We start from the raw sequence: 15,552 nt of genomic DNA, 5'->3' as shown, positions 1-15,552 counted from the left end.
TTTAAGCTCACGCAAACTGGCGTGAGGTCTGGAACAGTTAAGGGAATTTATAGTAGCAAATAAAGTACGTAGTTGATGTAATACTTAACTTTAGTCCATAATTGGAGAACATCGCTCTTGTTGATACATTAATAACAATCTCAATATAAACTGGTAATGGCGCCTTGCTAGGTCGTAACAAATGATGTAGCTGAAGGCTATGCTAACTATCGTCTCGGCAAATGAGAGCGTATTTGTCAGTGTAGCATCGCTAGCAAAGTCGTCTGTACAACTGGGCCGAGTGCTAGGACGTCTCTCTAGACCTGCCGTGTGGCGGCGCTCGGTCTGCAATCACTGACAGTGGCGACACGCGGGTCCGACGTATACTACCGGACCGCGGCCGATTTAAAGGCTACCACCTAGCAAGTGTGGTGTCTGGCGGTGACACCACAGGTAATATAGTTAACTCCACCCAAAAAGAACACTGCCTGAATTTGCGTCAGTGGACAGGGCAGATAACCAGAACACTAACGGCCGCAAGGCAGAAAAATTCGCTGGTACACTTTAATTGTAGTGAACGAAAGTACTTTTCCACCGCACAGCGGTTAGATTTCACCACTACAAACACTCGGTGTTGCTCACAGGAAAAGCTCCCCAACAGCGAACCACCGAAACATACGACACAACATGAACGGACGTGACTTGTGTACTTAAGACACCACTCAACCTTGACGTCCTGGGTCTGTGAACCACGAAACTTGCAGCGACCGGACAGCTCCACACACGCTCCGACACTGCGCAGGGGCTGCCAGCGGACCCAGCTGACTGCACCACGCGGAGATATCCTTCCTGGTCCGCACCAAACGACCGACTGCCCGCCCACACACCCCCTAACTAGAAACTATATGCACACAACCGAAGATGGTACACGGTGCAAATATTGATACACATCGCTGCTGCCACACGTAGAAGGAGGAGGAACCACGGCATAACCGCAACAGCGGCGGGAAACCAAACGCAGATAGACAGCCAAGTTCAAGGAAACACATAGTTCGCAGTGAGCACGGCTCACATATAAACTGGAAAATGGATGCAACAGTAACTGGATATGTAATCCACCCGTCATAAAAACATACAAAATGCAGGTGGACTTGAACAAAGCAGCTTATTTCTCCAAAGTAGCAGAAAATAGGCCACGTTTACAAAATAAACGCGGTATGAGCCGCACGCTGCACAATGTCGCTCTGTCATACACACAAATACTTGAGTAGTAAACTACAAAGACATATTAGTTTGAATATTAACTCGTGTTCGGGATGTCTAAATACCACAGGAGGCAGGGCATCATCATCATTATAGCGAGTCAACACTAGAAAAAATGCGAAAACTTCGCATGACAAGAACTGGACTCAAATCAATCTGTTTTAAGTTAAGTTTATAGCGAGTTAATACTGGGCGACGGTATAGTTTATGCTGGTCTAATCACATGCGTAATGGTCGTGTGAAGATAAATCTGATTCCAGGGCAGGAATGCCAAACACGAACAGATGATATCCAAATTTTGTAACAGATACTCTTGAAGATCATCACAAAACACACGAAGAACTTTCTAAGACCACAGAGATTCCCCCAGACTCCCTTTGCTTCGAATCATGACAGATTAGTTAAATCAAAGACAAATAATTTCTATATGTAATGCACCTATCTGCTTGAGGTTACGCATAAACAGAAACGGCTGGCTACTACAGCCTTGCTGAATAGAAGATTTTACTCAAACGTAAAGCATTATTGCAACGAATTGCCGTTACTGTCGAAACGGGGATGATCCGCCAGCTCTGAAACCACAGTTTGACGAATGGAGAGGAGGACCCACAACATAACGAAAATTTTCGACGAACTTGGTGAAATATGAAATAAATTTCGATCTTTAAGTAGCAAAAAATATTTAGGACAGACAGAGGTCCACGCGAAACGTTCACACCGTACGTAGTTCATTATCGTGACTTTATGCGAAGCTCTGCACATAAATTCACATATCAGGACTGTGAGTTGGTGTTTTATTGGGGCGACTGTAGTGCGAAAGCCAGTAAAATAACAGCTGAAGCTTTCACATGCAGCTCATATTATGCTGTCGATGTAAGAGAAATGCGGAACAGGAAAGAAAGATATGTTCCCCTCAAGTAGAATTACAAATACCATATTTTGAATTATAAAGGTGGAAAGGGGAAAGAGACAATGGAAAATTGACAAAGTTAATTAGTAATAAAGAAATGGAGATAACCTCAGAAATCACATTTGAATTCCGGTTTGCAGTCGATTTGACTTGTTACCTTGAATACAGGAAGAACCTCAACCAGTATTTGAGCATCGTAGACTGCAGCAGACTCGTAGAAACAAGTTTAAGGCTAGATCAGTAGAAAATTCAAGTAGACTGAAAAGAGTCTTGCTCCTAGGTAGCAGCCGAGGGATGGTATAGGCCAAGGGCACCAGCAAAAGCCAAGTATAGGCTGCTAGGTCGCAGGCATCGTGAAACCCGTGCCAAGCGTAGCCAAATGGAAGAGAACATAGGTGCTTTGTTCAGAGATTTTGATGAATAATATCGGATACCTGTTGTAGGAGGAGCAGGAAACTACCTGACTGCACCTTAGAATATAGCATTAAAGGTGACCAGGAAAAAATAGGAGCCGCAACATGACATACTCGTGTGGAATTTTTAAAGGTTTTGTCATAACAAGCTCTGGGTTAACGTAGCTGACAGCTGTGTAAAAAGAGATAAGCGAAATCCTGTTGAGTGAAACAAAGTCTCATGTCTGTGCTGTACTTGTTGCTGCAGTTGGGAGATGCAGATACACAAATCATGACCTGCACTTGAGAAGAAGGGGGAAGGACAGATCGACTAAACACTTTGCAGAAAGTGTAGGGCGGGGGCCATAAGCACGCAAGGCGAAACCCCGTGATTATTGCAGTCAGCAAAGCACATTTCTTGGGTTAGAGCTAGATTACACACAGATAGATCTTAGAAGAAATTAGAACGGAACAGGACCATGGCATATGTATCATTGCAAAAACGGAGATATTGTCTGAAGGGATACCGCAATCACTTTTTATGTATCGATTTCTAAAAGAGTAAAATTGGTCAGTCGCTTCAGAACAGTAGGGGGCTGAAAAACATGATAGAAGACGTGAAGTGATAGTTGTCCTTTGTCTCTCCGGAAACCATAGAGCACCATTTTTATTTAGAGCGAACGTGGGAAACAGAAAGGTTGCAACATATACAAAACCTGGACACAAAGTCAAAAATATTGACACAAACTGTTTTTGTGTAGATTGGAACATAGAAGCAAGTGTTTATGAGATACTACAGCAGAATACTTGTCTTGGACTTTTAACTGTTTATAGATCCCCCTGGAAAACTTTCACCTAATTATGAGAAATCTAGATGCATTATTAAGCTACTTGCCAGATAAGCAGAAACAGTTTGCTGTTTGTGAAAATTTCAATGTAGATTTCTTAAAATATTCTCACAGGATAAATGAACTAGCAAATTTTGAAAATCGCATGTAGGAAGACAGCAAGAGAATTTTTATAGACAGTGCTCATTCAGAAACAATGTTTACCTTATTGTTAATTGACTATCTGATCGTGCTGTACAATTGATGGAGACAAGCAACGTAGTACCTTACAGTTTTGAGGCATGTTCATACAGACCAGTGAGGCTTACTAATGAGAATAGGCTACATTGATTTACCAGTAAATTAGAAGATGTGGTATGGGATGAGGTATATAGAGAAAGAGATGTAAATACAAAAGTCAATATATTCCATAGTAAATTTGTGTCAATATTTGAAAGTAGCTTTCCTAAAAAGTTATGCAGGCTGTCCATTACAAAACTAAATAATCTATGGAGAACTAAAGGGATTGAATCTCATGTAAGAGAAAAGGGAAATTTACATAAAGGTCAGTCAAGATCTGACACTAATTGCATTTTCCAAAAAGTAACTGTATTATTTTAAGGACAATCACTGTAATATCCAGAAATATGAACATCCTGACAGAAATTAACAATACAGAAAATAAGATTAAATCTATATCGGATATTGTGAAATGGGGGATGGAACATACTGTAAAAAGTACCACGGTAATTAAATCAAATGATTAATATTATGAGTGATAATTAAAAGCTGAAAGAGTTTCTGACAATCAGTTTCTAAATGGTACAGCAAAAGTACGATTAAATGGATTAGTTCAAGAAGCAGGAGCATATATATATTAAAAAGAACGTGTCACAAAATCGTAAACAACTAGAAATAATACCAAACCCCTATGCTGAAATTAATTATAACAATTATGAGAAACAGATTCTCATATGGTATTCACGGAATTTCAAGCAAATTCTGCAAAGTTGTTCTAACTTAATAAGTGATGCCCTTAGTGATTTAATACAGGGGTTTTTCCAGATAGAATAAAATATGCAATTGTTAAACCTCGCCGGCCGCGGTGGACAATCGGTTCTAGGCGCTACAGTCTGGAACCACGCGACCGCTACGGTCGCAGGTTCGAAACCTGCCTCGGGCATGGATTTGTGTGATAGTTAGGTTTAAGTAGTTCTAAGTTCTAGGGGACTGATGACCTTGGAAGTTAAGTCCCATAGTGCTCAGAGCCATTTGAACCATTTGTTAAACCCCTTTATAAGAAAGGCGTGAAAAATAATTAAGTAATTATCACCCTGTTTCCTCACTGACGACTTTTTAAAAAACATTCTAAAATGTAATGTACTAGTACTCAAGTAATTAGATAGAAACAATTTACTTAGAGCATCACAGTTTGAACTACAGAGGGTGTATTTGACTGAGAATTGTGGTGTCACCGCCAGACACCACACTTGCTAGGTGGTAGCCTTTAAATCGGCCGCGGTCCGGTAATATACGTCGGACCCGCGTGTCGCCACTGTCAGTGATTGTAGACCGAGCGCCGCCACACGAAAGGTCTAGAGAGACTTACTAGCACTCGCCCCAGTTGTACAGCCGACTTTGCTAGCGATGCTACACTGACAAATACGCTCTCATTTGCCGAGACGATAGTTAGCATAGCCTTCAGCTACGTCATTTGCTACGACCTAGCAAGGCCAGTTACATTGAGATTATATTAATGTCTAAACAAGAACGATGTTCTCCAATTGTGGATTAAAGTTAGGTATTCCAAGAACTACGTTCTTTTCTTTATAGGATAATTACTTTACCTTGTTCCAGACCTCACGCCAGTCTGTGTGTAATTAAACGCGTGCATTTCGGCCTCCTCTAGCAACACGGTGTTGGCTCTTTTGCCAACACTTCAAGAATGCTATTTATACATTCTCTTACCAAATATTACAAGTCTTAAATAATAACAAATTGGCAGTTGGTATTTTTTGTAATCTTTTCGAGGCGTTTTACCTGCGTAAATCAAGTTACTCTATAACAAAACCTCAATTTATATGAAACTGATTTCTTTACCCACAGCTGGTTTGAATCATACCTAACAAACAGATGTAGCGTATGAATGCTCAAAATTTTTGGGTGTACATATTCATAGACACTTGAACTCGAAGGAGGATGTTACTGAGTTGCTCAAACAGTTAAGCTCGAGTAATTTTGTTGTTTGCTGAATTGCTAGTCTTAGAAAGAACGCCGCGCAGAGTGGACGCGCGGTTTGGGGCGCCATGTCACGGAATGCACAGCCCCTCCCGCCGAGAGGTTCGTGTCCTCCTTCGGGTATGGGCGTGTGTGCTGTTTTTAGCATAAGTTAGGTTAAGTTATTTTAAATAGTGTGTAAGTCTAGGGACCGTTGGCCTCAGCAGTTTGGTTCCTTAGGAATTCACACACATTTGAACATACAGACATTTGACATTAGACACAACCAGATCAGCCTCCTGACATATTCTGATTATCTCCACGCAATAATGTCTTATGTAATAATTTTCTGGGGTGATTCGTCACTTAGAAAGAAAGTGTTGATTGCACAAAAACGAGCAGTAAGATTAATGTGTTGTGTCATACAAACATTGTAATAAATGGTAAATGAAATATAAATTTAGAAATGGCAGCTAATAAAATTTTTACTGACATTAATAAGTGGTTCATAGCCAATTCACTGCCATTAAACTTTGAAAAGACCCACTATATGCAGTTCAGAAATTCCAAGAGATTTCCTTCTGCTGTGTGTATAAAATATGATGACATGGAAATAGGAGAAGTTGAGAGTGTTAAATTCTTGGGATTACAACTTAATAACAAATTCAGTTGGGAGCAACATACTAACGAACTGCTAAAGCGCCTAAACAAGTCTGTGTTTGCAATGCGAATGATGTCAGACATAGGAGATATAAATATAAAAAACTGGCATATTTTGCTTATTTTCACTCCATTATGTCATATGGTATCATATTTTGGGGTAACTCCACAAACAGAAAAAGAATATTTAGAGTACAGAAGTGTATAATAAGAGTAATGAGAAGTGTAAATCCAAGAACATCATGTCGAAAACTATTCAAAGAACTGGGCATATTAACCACAGCTTCTCAGTATATTTATTCCTTAATGAAGTTTGTTGTAAATAATACTTCTCTTTTTCCAACTAACTGCTTCGTACACAGTATCAATACCAGGAATAAGAACAATATACATAATGATTTAAAATCACTTACTCTTGCCCAGAAAGGAGTCCAGTATTCAGCAAGGCATATTTTCAATAAGTTACCAGCAACCATTAAGAGTTTAGTTTCAGACAAGACACAATTTAAACATAATTTAAAAGACTTTTTGGTGGCCAATTCCTTCTATTCCATCCATGAGTTTCTCAACAAGTGCAGCAGACCATTTTAATGAAAATTTATTATACTTTAATTTTTGACAATAATTGGTTTTAACAGCTAAGTAACTACCTACTGTGTGAATGATGGATGTATGGAAAGCAGATGTAAGTCTTAAGTCTGTAAATAGCGGAAGTTTATTTTAAATCTGACAGTTCTTAATTGAGGATCACTGAAATGAATAATTTACTTTAATTTTTGACAATACTTGGTTGTAATAGCCAAGAAACTAGCAAATGTCTGAATGATGGATTTAATGAAAGGAGATGTAAGTATTAATCCTGTAAATATTAGAAGTTTAAATTTAATTCATGTACATAATTTTACTGTTTATTGACTGAGGATCATTAAAATTAATGAAACTCAAGTTTTTCTAATTACATGCTTGTAATGTGTTTATCTGACATGTTCCACACCCAGGAGGATTCCCTCTTTTATGGGTCTATGGAATGAATAATTAATCTAATCTAATCTGTCCAACTCCAGTCGTCATGTATGTACCTCTTCAAGGAATGAAATTCTTCATAAATATGGAATTTGCCATAATTAATCCATTTGAGAAGAATAGTGGTGTCCGTATTATAACACTAGAGCAGAAAATGAGTTTTATTGCCCATTATTAAAATTTTCAGTGGCTCAGAAAGGTATTCAATGTACAGAAACATATTTTTGATGATTTGCCCAATCACATAAAATATCCGACTGGTAGTACAGCAAGCTTATAGTTACATGTCCTGTAACTTGACTTGTTCTTCATCATTTCGATCATTCAAACGACCTACGGAACACGTAACTAAATAACTAACAGAACTATATCCAAATAGCTCGAGGCTCGGCCACTCAATCTCCATGAGAAAGCTATTGCGCTGCACACACTGTAAATATCCCATAGAGAAGCGACTCTAGTACAACCAGAAAGAGTTACATCACGTTAATTTCAGACCAGGCACGTACTTACCACTGCTGCTGAATGAACCTGTTGGACAGCGTTTTCCTTCAACGGAAGGCCATTAGCCAAGTCATTCTACAAGAAGTGAAGGTACTATCTTGGTTGTAACAGGCAAACAATAGGCTATCTTCCTCTGTAAAAAATATGGTTCGGATTGTTGTTCGGCTGATGATCTGATGGCGTCACAGACTAGGAGTAAGACGAAGCGATACATAGGAGCACTAGCCGAAGTTAAGAGGTTATTATGTACTTTTTCTGCAAACAGTTTAGGTATTTAGTGATAGAAAACGCAATTACAACTTTTAAGTAACAATAGAAAGCAACTTTGTGAACGGTGATAACTTGCGAAAGTTGATGCATTTAGAGTGGCGATATGTGCAACGACGGACATTCTTTTACTTGTTCCCTGCAACATCATTAAACTCGCCCAAAACTAAGGAATTGTAGAGCTCTTTGCAAATGGGTCCGTATATGATTACAACATTGTCGAAAATCAGTCATGAGCTACGACCCAAAACACAAGAAAATTATTCTAGATAAACTTAGTGCTGATTTCCTTTCTAGAAAACACTCAGCTGAGACCCTTCATTCAGCAGGCATTCGGTGGCGCAACGGATAGCGCAACCGACAGTAAAGTAAGACGTCACATGTTTTTAAAAGTTTTGAACGAAATACGATCGTACTGTTAGCAAAAGAACCAATTGTAGCAGTTGATTCGATTGGGAGATGTGTTATACAAGGGGTGGAACTTAAATAGTGGCAACTATTTATTCACAACCGATACAGAAGAGTTACATGTTTGCACCTGTTACTGTCCTTCAAAGTAGTCACCAGCGTTGTGCAGAACCCGTTGCCAGCGATGTGGAAGGCGTAGTATACCGTTAGCAGAGCCTCCTCTTTTGATGGTGCGAATGGAGCGGTCTACTGCCTGTCGATCTCTGGAACAGTTTTGAAACGAATGCCACGAAATGGTTCCTTCATCTTCGGAATGAAATCAAAGTCACAAGGACAGCTGTGGCTGCTCTGTTCGGCCGATGGGACTGGGAAGTACTATACCATCCACCACAACTCCTGTACTTAAGTCCTGGTGACTATGATTTGTTTCTGAAGATGAAGGATCCACTTCGTGGCATTCGCTTCAGAGCTGTTCCAGAGGTTCGACAGGCAGTAGGCAGCTACATTCGCACCACCAACAGAAGAGGCTCTGCTAACGGTATACTACGCCTTCGACATAGCTGGCAACGGGTTCAACACAACGCTGGTGACTACCATGAAGGGCAGTAACTGGTGCAAACATGTAACTCTTTTGTATCGGTTGTGGATAAATAGTTGCCACTGTTCCAATCACATTAGTCTTAGTCTGAGAAATGGACAACAGAGGATAAATACAATTACTTTGCGAACAAACAATTCACTTTTTTGGAAAGTATTGCTAGTAATGAAGATATCACGATGTACCCACAGTACAACGAACTGTAGGACGATGAGGTTATACGGAGAGGGATAAAACGTGTGCAACATGCAGGCGACACAAAGAAAAGTGGTGCGATGTTTATGAGTGCAAATTAGCGATAGCGTCTGAAACAGACTTACTTCATCTTCACGTAAGATGATGAAACTGCAAAAGTTTAACCAATAAGGACTTTATTAGAAATATATGCCTAGTAAGCAGGAGATCCGGGTTCGAATGCCAGTCCGGCACAAATTTTCAACTTTCTTCATTAATTTCGATCAAGGCCCGCTTGTAGCCAATGTTGATATTTCCTTTGCAATTTCATAACATAATAGGGAACAGTAATGGCGGAGGATACGACTACACATAGCAAAACGCAGCGGCCGGCATACAGTGGGCTCTGAGTCAATACAAACCGAAACACTGAGCTCGGTTGGGACACAGAACGTGGAAACTTGTACATCTTCACCACACTGATGCGAGAATACTGTGTATTTTTAGAGGTTGACACGAATAGGAACGAGATTTAAAGGCTGCAGTAGCTCTCTAAGGGAGACCTGAACAAAGAATTTTGTGAAAATTGCTACGAAATGTGGTGAAATGGTGTGTATATCGTGCACTTATATCTTGATCTGCGCAGGAGGCAGCCCAATACAAAGTAATCTGACAAGCAGCATCAACCACCTTTCTGCATCGCGTGATAGAAAAGGAGGATAAACGCGTAAGTACTCATGTCTGCACTAAGTTTCAGTGCTTTGTTCTCTGAGTAACAGATGGAACCTGTACTCCGTTGATTACGATAATAGGTATGCCAAAACAGTTCGTACTGAAGTACCTATACAATTGCTTTCACTTCTGTACGCTATCTAATTGGCAGGATGCATCCACTTTAACTTGGAGAGCAGTTAGGGAAGGAATCTGGCGGGGAGCGGAGGTAATACCGGGTCTCACGTAAGCCCCCGTGCCACGGCGTTTCACTGCCGCGGAGGTAACAGCGGCTACAAGCCCGTGAATACGACTCGGTCTTGTTTATTCCAGTTCAGACATAAACAGGCAACAGTTTGTTAGTAGAAGTTCTCCCTCCCACTGCTCCAGTAATTTTAATTAATGAAAATCGGCTTTAGTCCCTTTTCCACAGCAACTCGGAAATTAAACAGTTTCTAGAACGTCAGAAAGATCAAAACACGAAATCCCATTACAGTTCCATTGGGCACTACTTCTGTTTCCAGTCAAATGACATAATGCTTACATCAAAAAGATAAAGATGAACAAAGTTGTGCTATTAATTTAACCATTACATTACCATTGTTATTTAATTTCGGTTTCACATTGTGCTTACGATCTTCTTCAGCAATCACATATCGTAACAACAGAAGAACTACTACTCTACATGAATACATGTTACGCTGCCAGATATAATCTCAGTGCCGACACTGCACTAACCCATAAGTATACTAGAAATATTAAATAGCTAAAGCTAAGTAGTAATAAAACACGCGAAGACGTGAAAAATCATAGGGATCAGTTTTAAAATCAAAGAAAACAAAGCTCTGATACTAAAGGCAAGCAAAGAAAATTATGTTTTAATCACGCGTTAATATGAATGTGTCAGTAATTCTTTAACCATGACAACGTTTTAGACGCTCGAAAAGATTCCAAACATAAGCTCCAGTTTAAAACTATGAAAATTCGCCATCAGTATACGTTTTTAATGACCTCCTACGAAATTAGTGATTGTGTACTAACGAATATATCCCCACTAAAATTGCGTTCTCGGCCTAAGATTCACAATAAAAATTTCTACACGTTTAAAGAGAATTACTCCGTACCTTAGTCGAAACAAGGCTCCGGGAGTAGACAACATTCCATTAGAAGTACTGACGGCCTTGGGAGAGCCAGTCCTGACAAAACTCTACCATCTGGTGAGCAAGATGTATGAGACAGGCGAAATACCCTCAGACTTCAGGAAGAATATAATAATTCCAATCCCAAAGAAAGCAGATGCTGACAGACGTGAAAATTACCGAACAATCAGTTTAATAGGTCACGGATGCGAAATACTAACGCGAATTCTTTACAGACGAATGAAAAAACTGATAGAAGCCGACCTCGGGGAAGATCAGTTTGGATTCCGTAGAAATATCGGAACACGTGAGGCAATACTGACCCTACGACTTATGTTAGAAGCTAGATTAAGGAAAGGCAAACCTAAGTTTCTAGCATTTGTAGACTTAGAGAAAGCTTTTGACAATGTTGACGGGAATACTTTTTTTCAAATTCTGAAGGTGGCAGGGGTAAAATACAGAGAGCGAAAGACTATTTACAATTTGTACAGAAACCAGATGGTAGTTATAAGAGTCGAGGGACATGAAAGGGAAGTAGTGGTTGGGAAGGGAGTAAGACAGGGTTGTAGCCTCTCCCCGATGTTATTCAATCTGTATATTGAGCAAGCAGTGAAGGAAACAAAAGAAAAATTCGGAGTAGGTATTAAAATCCATGGAGAAGAAATAAATACTTCGAGGTTCGCCGATGACATTGTAATTCTGTCAGAGACAGCAAAGGACTTGGAAGAGCAGTTGAATGGAATGGACAGTGTCTTGAAAGGAGGATATAAGATGAACATCAACAAAAGCAAAACAATGATAATGGAATGTAGTCTAATTAAGTCGGGTGATGCTGAGGGAATTTCATTAGGAAATGAGACGCTTAAAGTAGTAAAGGAGTTTTGCTATTTGGGGAGCAAAATAACTGATGATGGTCGAAGTAGAGAGGATGTAAAATGTAGACTGGTAATGGCAAGGATAGCGTTTCTGAAGAAGAGAAATTTGTTAACATCGAGTATAGATTTAAGTGTCAGGAAGTCGTTTCTGAAAGTATTTGTGAGGAGTCTAGCCATGTATGGAAATGAAACATGGACGATAAATAGTTTAGACAAGAAGAGAATAGAAGCTTTCGAAATGTGTTGCTACAGAAGAAGGCTGAAGATTAGTTGGGTAGATCATATAACTAATGAGGCGGTATTGAATAGGATTGGGTAGAAGAGAAGTTTGTGGCACAACTTCACTTGAAGAAGGGATCGGTTGGTAGGACATGCTCTGTGGCATCAAGGGATCACCAAATCGTAGAGGGAGACCAAGAGATGAATACACTAAACAGAGTCAGAAGGATGTAGGTTGCAGTAGGTACTGGGAGATGAAGAATCTTGCACAGGATGGAGTATCATGGAGAGCTGCATCAAACCAGTCTCAGGACTGAAGACCACAACAATAACAACTCCGTACATGATAATTATCAAAGTGCACCAAGGAAATTTAGATGCCAGAATCTGCTAACTCATTCAACCTAGTTAATATCCACACAAGCGTACCTGCAGGAGATAATTTCACTGATCAACGACAGCTTCAGAATCGTTAAATAAAATGTACCATCAGATCAACTTCTCAGCAGGACACCAAAATAAGAATTCAATAAGATAGTGCAACTTCGAGATAAGTGAATGTAATAACAGTCGTAAGTTTCGGATCTTTAGGAGTAATATTGCCATAGTTGTAACAGTCCTCGAGTCGGGTTATCCAAGGCTACATAAAACGTCTTACTTCAGGATAGAGCTTAACACAATGTATAGGATGCTATTAGATCATTAAAAAAAATCAGAGCTAAAAATAATAAATCTGCTACGAAAAATAACAGCTATAGGCTGGCATTACCTGATAATCTCTACAGTAGCATTAATGAGAAATCCTGAACATTAAGAATAACTTAATAGCCAATGTTGTCATTGTTGTGTCTAGACAAGACAGCCTAGACACAATGAGAGGAAGCCGAAAGGCACGCGCTTAAACTCACGCAGGCTGGCGTGAGGTCTGAAACAGGATACGTAATGAATGCTATCAAAAATACGTAGCTTCTGGAATACTTAACTTTAATCCACATTTGTAGAACATCGCTCTTGATGATACACGTTATAACCACAATATATATAGCAAAGGATTATGGCGCCTTGCTAGGTCGTAGCAATTGTAGCTGAAGGCTATGCTAACTATCGTCTCGGCAAATGAGAGCGTAGTTGTCAGTGAACTGTAGCTATGAACGTCGGCTGTACAACTGGGGCGAGTGCCAGTACATCTCTCTAGACCTGCCGTGTGGTGGCGCTCGGTCTGCTATCACTGACAGTGGCGACACGCGGGTCCGACGTATACTAATGGACCGCGGCCGATTTAAAGGCTACCACCTAGCAAGTGTGGTGTCTGGCGGTGACACCACAGTCATCATTTTACCCAAGCAAGCCCCATAAACTAAATACAGGAAAGTTCATATGGCTGTCATAGCAACTCTGTCAGATAAAACTACAAACTTATTTCGTAAAACTAATGTAAAAATAAGTTTAGCAACAAATAACAAAATGTGAAACAGATTTTCATATTTTTTTAATGATTTCGCGATGCCTTCAGCTACTTTTCTCTATAATTCATGTACGATGTTAAAATTTCGTCCTTACGCCATTTGCACGTATCTAAAACGGAAGGATTATACATTCGATACATTGGTGATACTTGCGATTTTGAAATAGGAACAAGTCATATCTGTACATACGCCAGGCGCATTATACACAGAAGAGAGAAAGAAACTGATACACCTGCCTAATATCGTGTAGGCCCCCGCGGACACTCAGAGGTGCCGCAACACGACGTGGCATGGACTCGACTAATGCCTGAAGTATTTCTTGATGGAATTGACACCATGAATATAGTGGGGCTGTCCATAAATCCGTAAGACTACGAGGAGGTTTAGATCTCTTCTGAACAGCACGTTGCAAGGCATCCCAGATATGCTCAATAAGGTTCATGTCCGGGGAGTATGATGACCAGCGGAAGTGTTTAGAAGTGTGTTCCTGGAGCCACTCTGTAGCAATTCTGGACGTGCGGGGTGTCGCATTGTCCTGCTGGAATTGCCCAAGTCTGTCGGAATGCACAGTTGACATGAATGGATGCAGGTGATCAGGCAGGATGCTTACGTACGTGTCACCTGTCAGAGTCGTATCTAGACGTATCAGAGGTCCCATATAACTCCACACACTCTACACCATTACAAAGCCTCCATCAGCTTGTACGGTCCCCTGCTGTATGCAGGGTCCATGGATTCATTGGATTGTCTCTATACCTGGAGACGTCCATCTGCTCGACACAATCTGAAACGAGACTCGTCCGAACAGGCAACATGTTTCCAGTCAGTAACAGTCCAATGTAGGTGTTGACGGGCACAGGCGACGCATAAAGCTTTGTGCCGTGCAGTCATCAAGGGTACACGAGGGGGCCTTCGGCTCCGATAGCCTGTATCTATGATGTTCCGTTGAATGGTTCGCACGCTGACACTTGTAGATGGCCCAGCATTGAAATCTACATCAATTTGCGGAAGGGTTGCACTTCTGTCACGTTGAACGATTCTCTTCACTTGTCGTCGGCCCCGTTCTTGCAGCATGTTTTTCCGGCTGCAGCGGTGTCTGCGATTTGATATTTTACCGGATTCCTGATATTCTCGGTACACTCTTGAAATGGTCGTACCGGAAAATCGCCATTTCATCGCTACCTTGGACTTGTTGTGTCCCATCGCTCGCGCGCCGACTATAACACCATGTTCAAACTCACCTAAACTTGATAAACTGCCATTGTGACAGCAGTAATCGATCTAATAACTGCGCCAGACACTGGTCTTGTAGAGGCGCTGCCGACCGCAGTGCCATATTCTGCCTGTTTACACATCTCTGTATTTGGGCCGCGCGGAGTGACCGCCGCGGTTTGAGGCGCCATGATGTCCCCCCGGAGGTTTGAGTACTCCCTCGAGCATGTGTGTGTGTGTGTGTGTGTGTGTGTGTGTGTGTGTGTGTGTGTGTTGTTATTAGCATAAATTAGTTTAAGGTAGTGTGTAAGTCTAGGGACCGATGACCTCAGCAGTTTGGTCCCTTACGAATTCACACAAATTTGAACATCTCTGTATTTGAATACACACTCCTGTACCAGTTTCTTTGCCGCATCAGAGTAATTTACTTTATGACAAGAAGCAAGGACGTACATGGCATAACATACTACTAAATAATCATCCATAACTTACTTTATTGATGACACTTTAGTAGTATATTATCCCATCTACGTCTTTGCTCCTATGACTGCATGTAATGTTGATAAAATAAATTATAGAGGTTTTTCGCTATTTTAGGAGCACATTACTTTCGAGCTGTTGTTGCGAAGATTTTATATGTAGGGTCCATGTTTCAACGTACTTAACACTAGGAAGATTATAATTATTTTACAGAAATTTGTTAATTAT

Source organism: Schistocerca piceifrons, chromosome 7 (genome assembly GCF_021461385.2).
Source record: "Schistocerca piceifrons isolate TAMUIC-IGC-003096 chromosome 7, iqSchPice1.1, whole genome shotgun sequence".
NCBI lineage: Eukaryota > Metazoa > Arthropoda > Insecta > Orthoptera > Acrididae > Schistocerca > Schistocerca piceifrons.
This window is presented reverse-complemented; position numbering follows the sequence as displayed.